The sequence below is a fragment of the Pinus tabuliformis genome, chromosome X, assembly GCF_031772625.1.
Source record: "Pinus tabuliformis cultivar Carrire ecotype Pingquan chromosome X, CPIR1, whole genome shotgun sequence".
Lineage (NCBI taxonomy): Eukaryota > Viridiplantae > Streptophyta > Pinopsida > Pinales > Pinaceae > Pinus > Pinus tabuliformis.
In genome coordinates this window covers 447698835-447718299 of record NC_142308.1, presented here as the reverse complement: position 1 = coordinate 447718299, position 19465 = coordinate 447698835, and the positions used below count along the sequence as shown (strand labels likewise).

General features: G+C 40.3%; 1 pseudogene; it reads right to left on the bottom strand.

The window, feature by feature from the left end:
- Positions 1-8528: 8528 nt before the first annotated feature.
- Positions 8529-11560, bottom strand: LOC149140500 (mitochondrial import inner membrane translocase subunit TIM23-2 pseudogene; annotated as a pseudogene).
- Between the last annotated feature and the right edge of the window lie 7905 nt (positions 11561-19465).

Below are 19465 nucleotides of genomic sequence, written 5' to 3'. Positions count from 1 at the left end.
TTCTCCACATGTGAGTATTTTAGCTCAGTTGGATTTAAAGTGTGACTAAGGTAATATATCACATGTTCAGTACCGAATTCATCTTCCTGAACTAACACCATTCCGATGGTGGAATCCGAAGCTGCGAGATATAAGAAGTAGTCCTGGTTGTAGTTGGGAGGATGCAATAACGGTGCATGGGTCAACGCGTGTTTTAGTGCATCAAAAGATTTGTCAGCTATCTCATCCCAAAAGAATGGAGTATTCTATTTCAACAACCGGTTAAAACCCTTTGTGATCTCGGCGTAGTTAGGAATGAATCGACGTAAAAAATTTGCTTTCCCCTGCAAACTTTGGAGTTGGCGAAGACTCAAAGGAGGAGGCAATTTGACAATGGCTTCAACCTTCGAGGGATCGACGTGAATGCCGGATTTCGAAACAACAAACCCCAGTAACCGACCCGTTTCTATACAGAAAATACACTTGTGTGAATTCAACCTAATTCGATAATGCCTACATCTCATAAAGATTGCTCGTAAATGGATGAGATGATCAGCTCGATGTAATGAATGAGCAGGTAAATCATTGAGATAGGGTTGCATAATGTGCTTGATGTCATGAAACGCGTAAGACATGGCTCTTTGAAAAGTTGCCCCGACGTTCTTGAGCTCAAAAGGTAATTTGCAATAAGCAAATGTCCCCCATGGACAAATGAAAGCCGTTTTTGGTTGATCGGCAGGTAGAATATTTATTGGATTGTATCCGGAAAAACCATCCATGAAGGAGAATATTTCACTGCCGGCACAATCATCAATGATTTTATCGATATAGGGAGTTGGGTAATTGTATTTTGGACAGGCTCGATTAATGTCCCTATATTCGATACATATTCTTATTGTCCCTTGCTTTTTGTTAACAGGAATGATATTCGATACCCAATCAGTTAACGGAATCAGATAAATGAAACTTGCTTTGAGTAATTTTTCAACTTCTGCTTTAATGGCAGCAAATTTTTGCGGGTGAATCTGATGCAAACGTTGCTGGACGGGTTTAGCATCCGGGTAAGTTTTGATTTCATGAACAAAAATTGCTGGGTCAATTCCTGGCATTTCCTCATATGACCATGCAAACACGTTGCAGAATTCTTGAAATAGGGCCTTATATGTTTGAAATTCATCTTCCGTACAAGAGGCACCTATATGAATGTTTTCAACAATTCCAGGCTTAACCGAAATGTCAATAGGAGTAGTTCGAGAAATGTTTCCCAAATTTAACTCAGAGTCAGGATTTTTCATTGGATTTTGAGGTTCCTTGACATATTTAGTTGTAAAAATAGATGAGAAATCATTTTCAAAACGATCAATCTCAAGTAAAAACAAAGATCTATGATGAAGATCTTCCCATGGTAAATCATCAAGACACAGGATTTCACGAATTTGCTCATCAGTGTGGACAAGTTCGGAAAACGTTGTTGAATCTGAGTTTGATGTTGAAAGTGATTCCTCATGGACCACATTCATTAAGTCAGTTTTGGTTGAAGAAGGGTCGGAAAACAACTGCACGGCCTGATACGCAATTTCATATGGACTCAAAGGAATAACATGGCCAAATGAATCTATTTCAAATTCGGAAGGTACGATCGAAGGATCATTATAAACAATAGTGTCTGACGAAATCATATGAATGGTTGCAGTAAAAGACGATGCGTTGATAGGAGGAAAAGGAAAAGTTCCTAGTAAACCAGAATCTTTAACTAGTCCTACTCCAACATCCTTATACGGGATGGTTGTTTTGCCGACATGCTGAATACTTTCAGAAGAGGCTGGGTCGGATGAAAAGTAAGGTAGCTGGTCTATAGTTATGATCTTTCCATTATGTGGGAACTTTATAAGCCGAAATACCGATGAGATAACAATTGTAATAGCGTAAGACCAACTATGACCCAAGAGAAGGTTGTAATCTAGAGGGGCATCAACCACCTCCACATCTAGATTAACAATTTTTCCTTCAACCCCTATAGGTAAATCCTGTAGAATGCCAAACGGATGGAACCCACTGCCATCAAAGGCCTTTAGAATCATCGGGGATTGATTAAGTGTAGGAGAACCAAGCGATGTCCAACACTGGATCTACATAATACACGTTGAGGCTCCCTCATCAATCGCAGTCCTGTAACAAGGTCTGTTTTTTACTAACATTGGAATCTGGAAAGCCATTTGATGAGGTAAGTGCGGTGTACTATTTTCTAGATCGAAAATTATAAGGTTCGAGTCCTGAACGTCAACAGCTCCTATAGACGACAATAGCAATTTACGCTGTGCTGGACATGATTACAGCACTTCCAAAGCCGACATTGCTGAAGGTGAAATAGCCAAATCTTCAACAATGTTATAGTTCTGAGCCGCTTTCGCATGTGGATTGAAAGCTGACTTTCGAAGTATACCCTTGGTAGGTGGTTTGATTACTAAGTCTGGGTTAGGTTTATCGATCTGTAGTGGATCGGAACCGGGAGTTGAAGTTGATGGGTTTGAATGAGAAGATTATGCTTCCTTCCCACCAACAGGACTTTTACTTCCATAATATTGCGATCGAGTCGCAATCCGAACATGGGACATCATCATTATGGGTTCTTCGGAGGCATTTGAGGAAGAACCTATCATCTTACTGTCTTGACTAGGAAAAGGATCCTTCAAAACAACAGGCGTTTGGGAACCTTTGACAATTTTCACAACCTCAACGCGATGAGGGCAGTCTCTTGTAAAATGCTCTTCGTCACAAATGAGACAAGGATAACGAGGTTTGTGTTTTTCATTAGTTGATTCCGCTTTTTCTGGTTTCTCTTTCAAATTTTTATCTGTTTTATTTTTCTTCTTCCCTTTCTTTTTACCGCCGGATTTTGATTTGGCTGTAGATGAATCTACAACATGAATATTGGCGGAAATTTCCACGGAAGAATCTCCTATCTGGGAATCTGGTAAAGTTATGATAGGAGAAGAATTCTTGGAAGAATTCTTCTTACTTTTGGTATTAACCATACCAATCATACCGTCAGCAGCATGAGACCCTGAAGGAGCTGCAGTTATTTGATTTTGTTTAGGAAGGTCGGGGATTTTCTCGTGTAATGTACCTGACTGCGTATAAACTAAGTCAAGGTACTGAGCTTGAGCAATTACTTACTCTTCAGTAATGACTCCTGCCTTAGCTACATCCTCAGTGATCTTTGGTAATAAAGATTTAACAAACCACTCAACTAATATTTGATCTGGGATAAAAACTTTCACTAAACGTCGTCGATGCCTCCATTCATGAATGTGATCTGAAATGTAAGTGGACATTGACTGCTTTAATGAATTTAATAATTTCGTGCCATTGTCATATCTGACTGGCAACTGAAAATGAGTTAAAAACGAAGTAGCTAACTGACTAAAGTTATAAAAAGTGGCTCACGGTAACTCAATGTACCACTTGGCCACAAGACCAATTAGAGTGCGTTGGAAAAGCCTTAAACGGATTGAATCATCTGAAATGGAATTAGACGCACACCAGAGGTGATAAGTCATCACATGGTTCGACGGGTCCTCTCCTGATTTGCCTTCAAACTTAGGAATATCACTAGGCAACTTATTTGGCATTGGCGGCCAAAACGGAAGATAGTTAATTGGATCGTTCGTAAGGCGCGACAAGTTAGGCAAGTCCAAAGTTGCAATGAATGGTAACTGATGATTAGGGTCCCTGAAACCCTGGGTCATGAGACCAGCCCCAGGAGGAGGATATCCAAGATAACTAGGAATTGGAATTGCATTTGGGATATTATATCCTCCCGGAAAACCAGGATTAACCAGACCGTACTGGGGTTGTTGAGGTTGCTGATATGTATACCTAGGGTACGGTTGATACTGATAGACTGGCTGCTGCACAACAGGACCGAATTGGTACTGTCCTTGGTACGGTTGATAAGTAAATTGAGGCTGACTTGTGACAACTGTACTTGGACCAGGTTGTCCTACAGGCATTTGAACCGAAGTCTGAATTGTGGCTCCAGACTGAGGTAAAGATGCTTGAGGAGTTGATACAAGAACAGTAGAAACCGGAGCTGTCGATACTCCAGAAGTAGGTGGGGTAGATTGAACAGATGTTGCAGTAGTTACAACAGTCGTTTGAGGCGGAGTACGAGGCGTACTAGGCCCAGGCTGAGAAACTACAGAAGGTGCAGAAGTCTGAATAGTATACTGGACAGGTTGCTGGGTTGAACCAGAAACCAAGGGCTGTCTATATTGAGACGACAACTGCACATTCGGTTGCAAGATTTGTTGAGATTGATATGGATCCCACACTAATTTCATTCCAGGGTACGAACCCATAGCAGGTTGAGGATATGGAGGACCATAACCGGGTTGAGGGTAGGGTTGATAATTCAAAGGTACATTTACAACTCCTTGAACAAATGATTGACCAGAAGGTGGTTGGGAACCTTGGGTTGGGTACTGACCTTGAGGATGATAACCTTGAGGCATGTACTGATACTGGGGTTGACCTTGAGGTACATATTGATTCTGGGGTTGACCTTGAGGTACATACTGAGTCTGGGGTTGACCTTGAGGAATGTACTGTCCCGTAGGTATGTACTGTCCTTGAGGTTGCCCCTCAGGCGGTAATTGGGTACCTTGAGGTTGCCCCCCAGGCGATAATTGAGGACCTTGAGGCTGCCCCCCAGGCGGTAACTGGCCACCTTGAGGTTGCGGATTAGGAATAGCACCTGACATCATAAGAATATCTTCTACACTCAACGACTTAGTTCCGTTATTACCAGTTAATAACCTTTGTTCAATAGGTTGTGGAGATGCTCCCGAAAAAGTACCAGTAAGTGACTAATACCCAGAGGGAACAGAAGGACTGCCGTATAAAAAGGTTTCTGGAGATTGAGAAAACATGGACGATTGCCTTGACATATTTAACGGAGGATAGTAACCCCTAGCTGTTGGATGGAAAGGAATGCGAGGTGGTGAAAAACTTGGTCCCAAGTTTTCCAAAAAATTGGTCAATGAAAGGTACCAAGCGTTGCTCATAGGTGGACTGTAAAAGATCGATTCACGCTCCCTAAGCTCTATAGCTGGTTGATTTTCAGGGATAGGGATACCTTCTTCCGGAGTAGCAAGTTCTTCAATAGCTATAAGTCTAGAATTGAAGATTTTGGGTAATTATTCTTTCTACCCTGGGTGAATCAGGACCACTGGAAGCTGGAGAGGCAAACCCCGATGTTGGAGTAGCAGGTTCAGATATCTCAGGTTCTTCAGCTAAATCACTAGTAGATGAAACACTACTAGTAACTTTGGAAACTGAAATAGATTGCGGATTATAATCTGCTACTAAAGCTTGATAATCAGGATGTACAACCAATGAAGATTCTCCTTCTTCGGGTGACCCAACTCTACTATCTCTAGGAGTTACAAGGGCTCATAGCCCTTCAGGCTGGCTTGGTGAAAACTCAGGAGGTTCGCCCCGAAGTCTACGGGACTTCCTCGGTTCAGCCACGATGAAATACTTTAACTACTTCACACGCAAACAAAGAAAAATCTCAATGAAAACCACCTAAAGCCTCTAAAGAACCAAACAATTTGAATCACATGCCTAAAGAATCTAGGAGATCAAACCACACACAAACAGTAACTTTCCGTACTGAAAACACTAGTTGGTGATGAAATCCAACGTCGCAGAGTTCAATACAGAAATGGTAGTTGGAACAGTTACCTCGACAACTTTCTTAATGAATAGACTGGCACAAGTTTCTCCACTAAACCGTCTCGAGTGAAGAGAACCCCCCAGAAAATCCAAGTGAGTCTAGCTGACGTCTTCTCCAGGTACAGTGAGATCTTCCCTCCACCGTCACCTTAGGAAAGAATCCTATAGAATATGGTCACTATGGTTACCAATGGAAACAAATATACCTGGGGGAACAGTCTACAATCCGATATGCACGCAAGGGCAGAGTAACAAGCTCAATCCCCTTGAAGGCTCCTTGACATAATCCAAGGTTTACTAACAAGTGACCCCAGGCTCCTCGACAATGGTTAATCCGAGGTTTACCATTTTTAATACGTGAATATCTAGCGTCGTTCCCAATGAGGAAGGATTGATTACCCCACTGGTTTAGACACGATCTTGTGCTTCTCCTTTAAGAGGATCTTTCCCAGAGCATAGATGTAACAATTGGATTTTATCTCCTACCGCAAGATACACTACTTGTTTGTTTTTACTATCTTGGAGAGTTAATTACTCCCTCCCCCAAGATACTAGCCTAAGCTATGTTGGTGATATAGAGCCCTAGAAATAAAAAGATTACTAGATAGATTTTACTTTAAGCGTTATTTTTATTGGTTTTTTCTTAAGTCAAAAGGTGCGGAGATGAAACTTATGGTGTGAAGACTTGACTCCAGTTCACTAAAAAATTCACTTAAGATGATAAGCAATCTTTTCTCTTCAATGAATTTCTAGCTAGGAAAGAGTTGAGAATGCAAATGCTTGTAAAAACAAATCTTTTCCTTAACAAACAAATCAAAAGAAGAGCTTTTTGTCTTTTCCAATACACTAAAAAACAAGACAACTAGTTATGCTCACAAAAATTTCTCTTTTCTTTCAAACACTCAAATACTACAAAAGCAAACTTTTTCCAAAATATATATATATATTTTTTTCATAAAACACTCAAAAATATGGAAAAATCTAATCTTGAGATCTATAAATTCTAAGAACTATTTGAAGTAAAAGCTTACAAGGTTTCTTTTCAAGGATGTTTTACTTAGCTATAAGACAACTAAGGACTAATGTGTCCAGAAACACAAATCAGTAAAAAAAAACCAATTTTTGTTTTCTTTTCTAAAAATGAAATCCAAAACTTCCAACACAAGTCTTTTCGAAGTTTCGCAAAGAGAAACACAAGATGGATTCCTCAACAAAAGCAGATTTTACAAAATGGTCAGACTCATAAGAAGGCCAGTAAAAACCAAGGTGATCTGAGGCTTCTAAGGCTTCTAAGCTCTGAGCTACTACAAGACCAAAATGAAAATCAAGCCCGACAACCAAAACTTCTAGGAATTTCACCTAAAACCCTAATGCCAATGGAATTAACCTAAAAAAAGTTCTTGACAAGTCACGTGCAGATCTGGGCAGAGGCTACAAACAATTAAACAAATCCTAAGCTGACTGAAAGAGAAAATCTTAAGTTTTTCAAAATTTTGACAGGGTCCGCAGGCCCGCAGTCCACACAGGTGCGGTACCGCTTTGTGTGTAAAGCAAAAGTGCGGATAGGTCCGCACTGTGTTACAAGCAGAGGGTGCGGTCCTCTCCCAAAATTATGAAAAACAAAAAATAATTCAAGATCTACTAAACCTACCCAATCCCACAAAATTCAAGCCAAAAACAGAAACAAAAACACAGTTTCTCAAGTCAAAGCAAAAACAAGGAAATAATCAAGTCCCCAGTGGAGTCGCCATTTTGTCACATGGAATGAGTCATTCTTGCGGACAAGACTGACCTCCCTAGTATCTAATGATATCTAGCGACAAGCAAGCCAATCGAATACTATCTTTCTCTAAATATGCAATTTATTAATAAAGGCAAACAAGTGTTTTAGGCCTACCTTGGGTCCAATGCAAGTTTGTGGAAGCCTCGCTCCGTTGATCCTAATGAGCTCCCTTGTAGAGAATCTGCAAACACAAACAAGCACACAAATTAAATAACACCTGAAAAACCAATATAATAAAGCATACTTATCATGATGATCAAGGAATTCATGAAACAAATCACATAAGACAATTTGTTGAGAAAAATGAATCTGATTGTATTAACTTAAATCAAAGAAGAACTTTACAACCTTATGCCTTGATGTTGTACAAGCTCCTCCCAGGGTCCATCAAGAAGTCTCCTCTAATTTGACAAGTTTCACTGTCTTCCCAATGAAGCCAAAAGGTATGTGATCTCTCCTCTCAAGCTTAACTAGGAAGTCTCAATTCCAACAGCATTTACCCTAAAAAATGTTCAGCTTCTAACCTCTCGAGCAACCAGCCCAATGCCTTAATTTATAGTGAAATGGAGGGAAGTTACTAGGTCCTCCTTCAAAGGGATAAAGCCCTCCTTCAAAGGGATAAGCTCCTCTCATCAAGGGATTAGCTCCTTCACTTTTTGGATGCATGAACCACCTAGGAGCGAACCATCCACGTCAAGATTCCTTCTAGAATCATCTAGAATTAACCCAAAGTGAGTTTTTAAGAATAAACTTGCGCCTTTTTGACTTTACAGGGGTCCGCACCCACTCCTTTAGATATAGAGCAGGCAGGTCCGTAGGTAACATGAACAGGGGGTGCGAGACCGCAGGGAACAATGAGAGAAAGTGCGGAACTAGAGCTTTATTGATTTTTAAGGTCTTTCTCTCATTTTCAAAGCTTGACATGAAGAGTTGAGGTTTGAGACTTGCTTAGGAGGACAATATGAATGATGTTAGACCCATATTGACTGCAAATAGTCACGGTGACAATATTTTGTGTAACACACGGTCAAATTGGCACGTATCTCTTAAGAGCCCACTTTCCTACGATGAAAGCTCTGAGAGTATGTCCCTCAACTGCGCTGACGATGGTAGCCGACCTTGCACTGGAGACATCCTTGTAAAGTGCTATGGTGCCAAGCCCAATGAAAATTTTGTTGAAGATATCGTCGGTACCCCGTGCAGCCACGATCTTGCTCTCCCATCTGGCATAAAGGAGCCCTATGATGCCCAGTCTGTTACCAAACTTCATTCTTTTGTGGCCACAGGCGTTGAAGATGTTGTTAACCCTGAGCTTCATAGAATCTCCCAAGCCTTCAAGCCCTTGACCAAGCCAATGCTGGCACCAGAGATGGCATCGATGAGAAACTCACAACCCATGTAATAGGTGATATTTTCACCACAATACCTTCTCTGCACAATGGCCTCTTCTTTAAATAAGAATTCCGGGGAAGTAGGGATCTGGTATATATTTTGAATCATCCTGTAATCGATGGAATCGTGCAAATCTTAGGGATTGTACACGCACCTTCCTTTGAGTTCTCTTCCTCCATCTGCTGAATGATCAATTATTTGATTACTGGTTTTGCTGGGGTATGCCTACCACACGTGTTTCCCCTCGGTTAATCCTATGACCTGCACCTTCTGTAAATTAAAAATAAATCAAGATAAGGAAATTGAATAAAGGTGCAAGAATGGAACCAATATGGAAGAATGATGCTAAATTAAGGAAATAATCATCAGTTTCAACGCCTTTTTTTTTGGAGAAACGATCAAGGGAGAATCTATTCCAAGAGGATCTCCTCTTGGATGTTTTGGAAACCACGAACTGACTTATGATCAGTTGTTTTCAGAAGTTGATAAGCCAATTGGGATATAATAACATATATATAATGTCAACTTGATCCGGATTTAAACAGGAATGCAGCAAATTATAGATATAACAATACATATAGAGATGCAACAAAAATAATACTTCATTTCATTACTGTAAAATACTGAAATATGCTTATAAAAAGAATGGAAATAAACTAGATAGGGCGATGGTAGCTTATCTCTGAGAAGAGATGTGGCGGCTACATGCCTCTGAACTATGTTACAATGAGGCTCGAAGGCCTATTTATTGTTGAGAAACAATGGAAAACCCTAAACATCCAAAAACCTACCCTAGAAGATGAAACGCCAAACTGTTGGCCCCGTTTGGGTAAATTGGTACATCAACTTCCCGAGGTCGTAACTTTGGCATACGATCTCCGTTTGATGCGCACAATATCTTGTTAGAAATATCTATCCGAGAACTACAAATTTGGGAAGAGAAGTGTTGGTCCATGGACCCATGTTGCTCCTCTTTTTCCTAAAAAATGTCGTTTAGGGCCTCAAAAGGGCTATGGAAGTTCAGGACCTGAAAAATTGTTAAAAATAGTAAATTGTGCTACAATTAAGGAAATTGAAAGGTTGAAAGAAATAATGGCGGGGGTCCAAGTGGACTTGGTTGGTGGCCACCAATATCCATTTGGATCATTCCTCCCCCCTTAGGAAGCAATGATCCCCATTGCATTGAGTTCCTCCACGAGATGAGGAAACTTCTGCTGAAGTTGGTCCCTGGTGAGCCACTTTCCCTAGTGAAGGAGTTGGCCTGCTTTGACAACTCGATACAGTTGGATATTATGCTGGCGAGTGTGATTGATCTGTGTGTCCATGATCCGATCAGTTGCATCTTGTTCCATGCAATCTGGATTTAACTCTGTGGGTGTGAGCTGTTTTGCAATGTCGGAAGTGTCTAGTAATGGTGGAACGTGGCCGAAGGTGGTCCACATTGAACATTGGGTGCAGGCCAAGGAATGGGGGAATGCTGAGCTCAATTGCATTGTCTCCCACAACCTTGTTATGTAAGGACCATATCGGAGTGGTCTGAGTTTCCGATAGGCTCCGGTAAGGCATTCCTTTTGCAAATTCAACCAGAATTTGTTGCCCACCTGAAACTTGTGTGGCACCCGATGTTGATCATGTCGATGCTTGTACTTGCGTTTGATTTCTCCAGAATTTCATGGATCTGTTGGCGAATATGTTGGATGTGCTCAATGAAGCTATTTGCCTTATTTGTTTCGGACTAGACATGAGTTGAATTTGTGTGAGTAGCTGCAAATGGCATGGCCACATCAATGGGACATAGTGGCTGGAATCCCAAGCCCACCTAAAAAGGATTGGGGCCAGTCGAGCTGTGGAGAGCCCCATTTCAGCTGTGCTGAACATAAGGGAAGCTCTCATCCCATGTGCGTGGATGCTTTGAGTTGTACATGCGCAAAATGTATACGATCATCTTGTTGACAATCTCTATCTGGCCATCAGTTTGAGGATATAAAGTTATGGAATTAGTGAGTTTGGTGTCCAACATTGACCAGAGACTGGACCAGAATGTACTGAGGAACCTGCTATCCCGATCAAAGATGATAGACTGTGGGATCCAAAAGTGTACCCACACTCATTCAAAGAAGAGTTTAGTAGTGGCTTTTGTTGTGATATTCTTCTTGCAGGCCGCCATAATGGCCATCTTCGAGAATCTGTCGATGACCAAAAAAACACAGTCGTTTCCATGCTTAGTAGAAGGAAGGCCTGACATGTAATCCATGGAGATGGATTCACATGGTCGACTAGGGGTAGGCAGCGGAGTATAGAGGCCTTGCTTCTTGATGGTCAGTTTGGCAATGGTGCAGATAGTGCATGATCTTATGTACTTCCCGACATCCTGTCAAATATTCGGCCAATAGAAATAATTTTGTAGTATTTCCACCATTTTCTTGACCCTAAAATTCCCAGCAGCCCAACTGTAGTGTGCTCCCCAAATCATTTAGGCACGCTCGCTTGAGTGAACAAAAAGGTGACCTAGGTGGCATAACAGGGCATCCTGGAGGGGAAAATATGGAACATGCTGACCCTCCAAGAGTGTCTGGTATGTATGGCCGAGTTCTGGGTCACTTTTGTAGAGAAGTGCTCAATTAGAATCGCGTGCCTATAAGAATTGAGCACGACGGTGAACGCCATGATTGGTGGTCGACTGAGGCAACCTGCAACATTATTGGTGCTGCCCTTCTTATACTTGATATTCAAATGGAACTGTTGCAGGTATGTGAACCACTTCTGATGGAAATCATTTTGCAATTTCCCTTGGGTCTATATGAACTAGAGGGGTCGGTGGTCTGTGTGGGTGACTGTTTCCTTCCCCAAAATATAATGCTTCCATTGTCGACAGGCCTGCACAATGGAATACATATCTTTGTCATAAGTGGGATACTTTCAGATTGTGTTTGAAAGTGTCTCACTGTGATATGCCACTATATGCTCGTATCAAGTAAGGATTTCCCCAATAGCATAGTCAGAGGCATCTGTCTCGACCTCAAATGGTTGTTTCAAGTCTAGTAATGCGAGTACATGTGCTGAACAAAGGCGATCTTTCAACTCTATGAACGCATTCTGTTGAGATTCATACCAAAATAATTTTTCTTTCACTCCTCCCTTGGTGACTTGACTCAAGGGCCAAGTGATATGAGAAAACCCAACACGAACCTGTGGTAGAATTTGGCAAGACGTAGAAAGATGCGGAGCTCTACTAGAGTGGTTGGAGATGGCCAATCCCGAATGACTTGGATCTTGGCTGGATCCACATGCACCCCTCATTCATCAATAATGTATCCCAAATACTAAATTTGGGTCATGCCAAAGGTGCATTTCTCCAAATTGGCACATAACTTGTGTTGCCACAGTGTTTAGAGAACCTGTCGGATGTCGTGGAGGTGATCTTCCCAACTCTAGCTGAAGATTAGGATGTCATCCAAGTATACCACTACAAATGAGTTGGTGAATGGCTACAAGATGTCATCCATTAGCTTCATGAAGGTTACAAGAGCATTCGTCAATTTTAAAGACATAATCAGCCATTTAAAAAGGCCCTCCTTGGCTTTGAAGGCAATATTCCACACATTGAAGGGTTCGATTGGTACCTTGTGATATCCTGACTTCAAATCGATATTGATGAGATATTTTACCCCTTTCAGTTGGTCCAGGAGGTCATCACTTCGTGGGATCGGGTACCTATTATGGATAATGATCTTGTTTAGTGCCTGATAGTCAATACAAAGTCTCCAAGTCTCATCCTTCTTTTGTACCAACACGATCGGGCTCCGACAGGGTGATGCACTCGGACATATGTGACCTTTCTGTAGAAGCGCTTGAATCTCCCTCTTGATTTCATCATTCTCCAGAATGGAGCATCAATAGATTAGTCCTTTGGGCAGTGGCACACCTGGGGTCAGATCGATGGAGTGCTTGACTTGACAGTGTAGAGGCACACCTGCGGGGGAGGTGAAGATGTCCTCATACTCCTCCACGACCTTGTCCATCTGTAGTTGTCGTGCGGAGGGGCCGTGTCTGGATGTCGTGGCCACCGTCTTCTTCTTTCCTTGAGGGAATATCATCAAGAAAACAAATTTCCCCGGTTTTGGAAATGAGCTTACTACATTGTTTTACAGTAACCAAAGAGATGGCGGTAGGCGGTGCTACCTCCAGTGTCCTGTACAACTTATTTCCCAAAGTAACTATAACAACATGGGGCCTTGATTCATACACAACATGTCGCTTCCACAAGTATGGCTATCCTAACAATACATCACAGACATCAAGTGGAGAAACATCACACAATACCTCATCCGTGAAGGGCTTGATGTTGTATGGAAGGTGACACTGCTGGCTCACGTGAAGATCCTGTCCTTGGTGAAGCCACTCGATGGTGTACGATTGTGGATGTGTTGTGGTCAGTAAGCTCAGCCGCTTCATGACCTCTGCCAAAATGAGGTTCGTTTCGCTCCCACTATCGACAATGAACTATAGAGGGAGCCCTTTACCCACATTTAGGAGTGGAAGAGATACTCCTCCTCCTCTGGATCTTTGGGTTCCTCCTTCTGGATATTTGTTGTGGCAATGGTGGCATTGGGCTCCACATCAATAATCTACTTCACTTTGTCATTCCCTTTGTTGGGTTCTCACTCAGAGTCGAAACAATGCATCTGATTATGAAACCTTTAGCTTGGCCACCAGTGACTACTTGGCCCAACACTCACTTATGTTGTGAGTGGAGCTCTTATGGAAATCACACCACTTTCCCGTGTCCTTTTTTGGCTTTGCGACACTTTTCTTTGCTTGCAGCTTTAGCGGGTTGTCTTGGGCTACCCCGCCTTGGATTTTTCCTTTGTTCTATGGTTAGGGGGCACCTTTCCCTTTCTTTGGATTCGCAGATCCAAAGTCTTGCTTCTTCTATTTAAACTTTTTCTCAATCTTGACGGCATATCGGTATGCCGTGCCGAGCAAGGAGACGTTCAATAATTCTATTTCTTCCTGGATTTACCTATGTAGGAAGCCACAATATTTGAGTACCAAATGCTGCTCTGAATCCTTGATACCCAAATTTGTGCGAAGGGTATGGAAAATATTGGTAAACTCCAGCATGTCTTGGTTCCTTCCCTGCCGCAACGTGGTCCACTTTATGTATTGATCCTCATAGCTTCCGATAGGGTAGTACTGCTCCTTGATGGCAGTCTGGAATGAATTCCAAGTGGGTGCAATTGAAAACAGTGAGGCTGTACTCTCATCCTTTTTCTCACAATAGGTTTCCCACCAGTCCTTGACGTGGGGGATGACTTTGAGAAGAGCGAATGTAATCTTTTCCCAGCCGGAAAAATCATGAACTGGAAAATACCCTTCTAGTAGATTTAACCATTTATCTACAACGTCTGCATCTATCTGACCCTCAAATATGGGAATGTCAAAGTTAACTTGTACCTTAAAGGGTGTGGCACTTCTAGAGTAGCTGCTGGAAGTAGATGTTTCACCCCTGGGTAGCCGCTGAAGGATCTGGGAAAAGTTTTCCATCATCGTGTTCCTTTGTCGCTCGAGGGCCTCTTTGAGCAAGATATTGATAGGATCTCCTGCCTCCTTGTCTTTCTTTTCATCCGCCATAGGAGTCCATCAAGATTTGTGAGGCTGGTCTTGCAAAGGTTTGACCAATTCAAGCCCTATCTCCTTATATCCCTAACTCGTTGGGGACATGCAAAGAAAGACAAAGAAAGAGCAGACCGCTTTGATACCACTAATCTGGATTTAAATAGGAACAAAACAAATTACATATATAACCATACATATAGAGATGCAACATAAATAATACTTCATTTCATTACTATAAAATACTGAAATATGCTTACAAACAGAATGGAAATAAACTAGCTAGGGTGATGGTAGCTTATCTTTGAGAAGAGATGTGGCAGATACATGGCTCTGATCTATGTTACAATGAGGCTCAAAGGCCTATTTATTGTTGAGAAACAATGGAAAACCCTAAACATCCAAAAACCTAACCCTAGAATATGAAACACCAAACTGTGGGCCCCGTTTGGGTAAATTGGTACATCAACTTCCTAGGGTCGTAACTTTGGCATACGATCTTCGCTTGACGTGCACAATATCTTGTTAGAAAGATCTATCCAAGAAATAAAACTTTAGGAAGAGAAACATCGGTCCATGGACCCATGTTGCTCCTAGCTTTCACAGAAAACGTCATTTAGGGCCTCAAAACGGCTCTGGAAGTTCATGACCTGAAAAAATGCTAAAAATAGTAAACTGTGCTACAATTAAGGAAACTGAAAAGCTGAAAGAAACAATGGTGGCAGTCCAAGTGGACTTGGCGGGTGGTCACCAATATCCACTTGGATCAGAATTGCAATATATTCTCAGATTTGAATTTTCTGATGATGGCATACCTAGATTGGAAAAGGAACCCGCTTCACCTTATTGGAAAAAAAATCAAGAATATATATTCTTTAGTCAGGAAAGAGATGAGAGATGTCAAAGATGGAGGAGTCATAAGGATGGAACCGGTTAGATCTGGAAGAGCCACTGTAATAAGGGAAGGGCATAGGTAGGGGAGAAAGGGGAAGAGAAAAAGGAGAAGGGAAAAAGGAGAAAGGAGAAGTTTGGGTGTGGGTACTATTGGTGTTCAAGCGGAGCTTCGAGGTTCAATACAAGCTTGGGGTTGAATGACTTACTTCGCAAGCAGTCACTGGGCCTATGCTCATTGGAACTACCATGCAGCTATTGGGGAAGCTATTAGATCTTACGCCATGATTATTGTCTAGGACAAACCTTTGGTGGCCTTATCCATAGAGAATAACTTCCAGCATTTGCTAAGTTCAAGGAGAGGAGAGCAAGGCTTGTGCTTTCAACCTTTGGGCGGGAAGGTAGTTAATCACTTGCAATGCTTCTAAATTTTAATGGAACCTCTTTTAAAAAAATGTTGGTATTAATCTATAGTACTTTATGTAACTTTCTAGGGCGAAGTAGACTTCCTTAATTGGAGTTTATGGGTTTTAATAGTCTCTTTATGAATGCAGGGGTTTAAGTTCTCACCAATTTCATTCTAAATGCAGGTTGTAGCTGCATCTACATCGGCCACATAGACACAAAAGCACCAAAGCATCGAATATGATGAGGTGAACATGGATCCTACGGTTGGTATCATACAATTGTAGTTTGGTTATTTCAACTTACTTATTTTATAAGAGGGGCTCATCTCTTCATAAATAAACATTGTTGGTTGGTATCATATACTTTTATTTTGGTTATTTCAGTTTAGTTATTTTAGAAGAGGAGCTCATCTCTTCATAAATAGACATTGTTAATGGTTAGAAACTCAAGAATCAACATTGATGTTATATTTTGAATAAATTAGAAATAGTAGAGAATCTAGGCACACATCCAATCATCTCATGATTGGATTTTGGTGTTTTTTCTCTTGTTCCTTTGGTTATTGCTTATGTTTAGTTATTGACCAAAATCTTCTATCAAATAGTTCCTTCTGTTACTCGATAAAAATATTTTCACTCCAAGGATTGATAGAGACAGAAATCTACTGCCACATATTATGCACAAAGTGTAATCTTCGAAGTTTTTTTCAATAACGTTGAACCATGTCATATTGATTCTTCATCTCATGTCAGCCACAATGTTAACTTGCAAATGTATATTAGATTGTTACAAATGAAAGTCATCTCAGACTAATATTTTATGATAGCCTTGATTCATTCTTAAGTATTCAACACACACTCTACTCATGTAATTTTACATTCTACCAATCATTTTTTAAAAGGAAAGTGAAATGGATCAATTATCCCATAATGGCAACATCTAATGTAAATAGCCAGACACTATTTGCATGAAAACTAATATAAACTATAGATTGTTTTCCTTTGGCTTTCTACTAAGTTCAGCATATCAGTCTCCCAAAAGCTACAAACTTTCCTCTCACAAGCTAGGAGTTGAAGTAGAGACAACATTGATTAGATTGGGGTTGAAATCTTGCTACATAATAGTAATCCAAGGATAACTCCTCCTTCAACTAATTGAATTCCCAACCTACATATCCAAGAAAGAACCTAGAATTTTTGGGTTGAAGCACTTCATTCCTCACAAGTTTTGTTGTAGAGTGTAAATTGTTCCTAGCACCATAACACAAACCAAGAATACCTTCATCAAAATCTGTAACAACATTTTCACCTATTGTTAATAGGAACATACTTTCTTAAAGAAACCCACCAAAATTCAGTGGAGAATCTGTAAATATTGTAAGAAAATATGGATTAGAAGGCTCCATGTCTCTGATACACCTTTGAAAAGGACAATTAAGGATGACCCCAAATGCACCCTCTTTGGGGTCACTAGATCCTACTTTAAGAAGAAAAACTATTGTTCTCTCAAAAATCTGTGTTCCATTGAGATTTTTAGTTGCAATAAGTAGAAACCCTAGGCGCTTGATTTGGATGAGCCAATTTAGGACCTAATTCTATTGAGGATTCTTTCCCACTTCCTATCTCACCATTTCCACTCTTTTGAACTTGCTCTACTACCACAAGTTTTTCTTGAAAGGCTCACCAATCACTATGTGTGAGGTGAACCTGTTCACTCACATCTTCTGATCCAGGATAATTATACTCACTTTTACCTTCTGGGTTGTCCTCTTCAAGGACATGTTTGTTGTCATTTTTGATTGCAAAGAAGGGGCATGTAGCCTTGTGCTGCCCAAATCCTGCCTTGTGAAACCCTTTATCTTGTTTGAAGAGTGAATTTTGTACCCAATACTCAATCTGAGCTCTTGTGTTGTCTTAGTCTATAGTGTCTTAATACACCATTTGGGTTGGTGGGTAATATTCGATTAGAGGATGAATTTATTGTTGGTTAGATGTGGAGTGAGTGGGTTGGAGTGAGTAAGGGGGGGGGGGGGGAGGGTTCTATAGTTTGGCACATAGATTTCCATGGAGGGTCTATTGTACCTACTAAAATGTGAGGAGGAACAAGTAATAGGATGTATAGTGGTGGTGATGAAAACTACGAGAAAAAATATGAGCATATGCCAGTGGATCTTACAAAAGGATGGATGTGTTGGGGCTAATTCAAGGAATTTCAAAGAGATTTCCCAATGCCTTTGTTTCTCTCCTCCAAACTACTCCACAATGGATGGGAACTCTCGAAGCACTGGAAAATAGGAGGTATCATAATCTTTGAAGATTGGTCCATCAATATTTTAAATTGTTTACAATGCATAAAACTATGCATTGTCATCATGAATTATAGCTTGGATCCTTTGTCCACAGTGGGTGCCCTTAAATTACATTAATGCACATCTTTAGTTCATTAGAGTGTCAATCATGTTTGTTTACCATGCATTCTATATGTAAAATGTTCATTGTATAACAACGTGGGATTGTTAGGTTTCTAGTTATGTAGCTATCGAAGCTCTTTAGCATTTGGAGTCTCACTTGACACACATTGAGACAAATGGGATAAAATACAAACAAAGACGGGAATATAATTTGATACATACTCTTACGCCATAAAAGTGAAACTTACAATAAAAATTGTTCAACTTATCCTTTGAAAGCAGTCATTCATCCTTGTCCTTTTTTAACACCACTAGTTTTTGAGACACTTAATGATCACTACTTCAGTTTTCACTGGCTTTAATTTATCAATTGAAACTATGATCTCATATAAATTCCCTTCCATATGTTCATCTATTGTATCTCTTTATGCTATAATTATTGTAGCTAGTAATTGTTTCTTACTCAAAATAACTCTTTGAGGAAGACATCATCATACCTCTTATCTATGTTTTCTCACCTATGAATCCACCAAGGTGATACCCCATATCTTCACTTAAATATTGCAAACATTTGCATTCATGAAACCTCTAGAGCACGTTGAAATATTACAAACAAAACTAAAGGAGCTTATATATTACACATTTTGAAATGGAAGAACTATTACTAATCAAACAACAATTTTGATGGATTACAAGCTGGTGCATCTATTTCTGTTGTAAGTCCCACAACTAGCAACTATTTGTTCCTCAAAATAACTCTTTGAGGAATACATCATCATTTCTCTTAGCTGTGTTATCTCATCTTTGAATCCACCAAGGTGATACCCCATATATTCACTCAAATATTTCAAACAAAAGTATTCATGCAACCTCTCGAGAACGTTGAAATATTACAAACAAAATTTAAGAATCTTATCTAATGCAGATTTTGAAAATGGGATTTACAAAAGAAAATGTCATAGATCTAGCTAAGTCTATCTCATGTAGCTAGCTGTATTCTAAACTTCCATACTCTTCCCACCCAAAATAGGTTTATAATTAACACTACCATAGTTTTCTATATGAGAATAAATGTTGGTTTATTTTTATTATATATGTGTACAAAATTATCTTTCCTACAATCATTTTGCAAATGTCTAGCTATGACATTCAATCTTGTTGAATGCATTTTTTAATTTCTTTTTTTTGTTTTCCAATTGTATCCTACACCTACTCTGTAAATTATCTCCTTTAGGGTCAGAATGAGC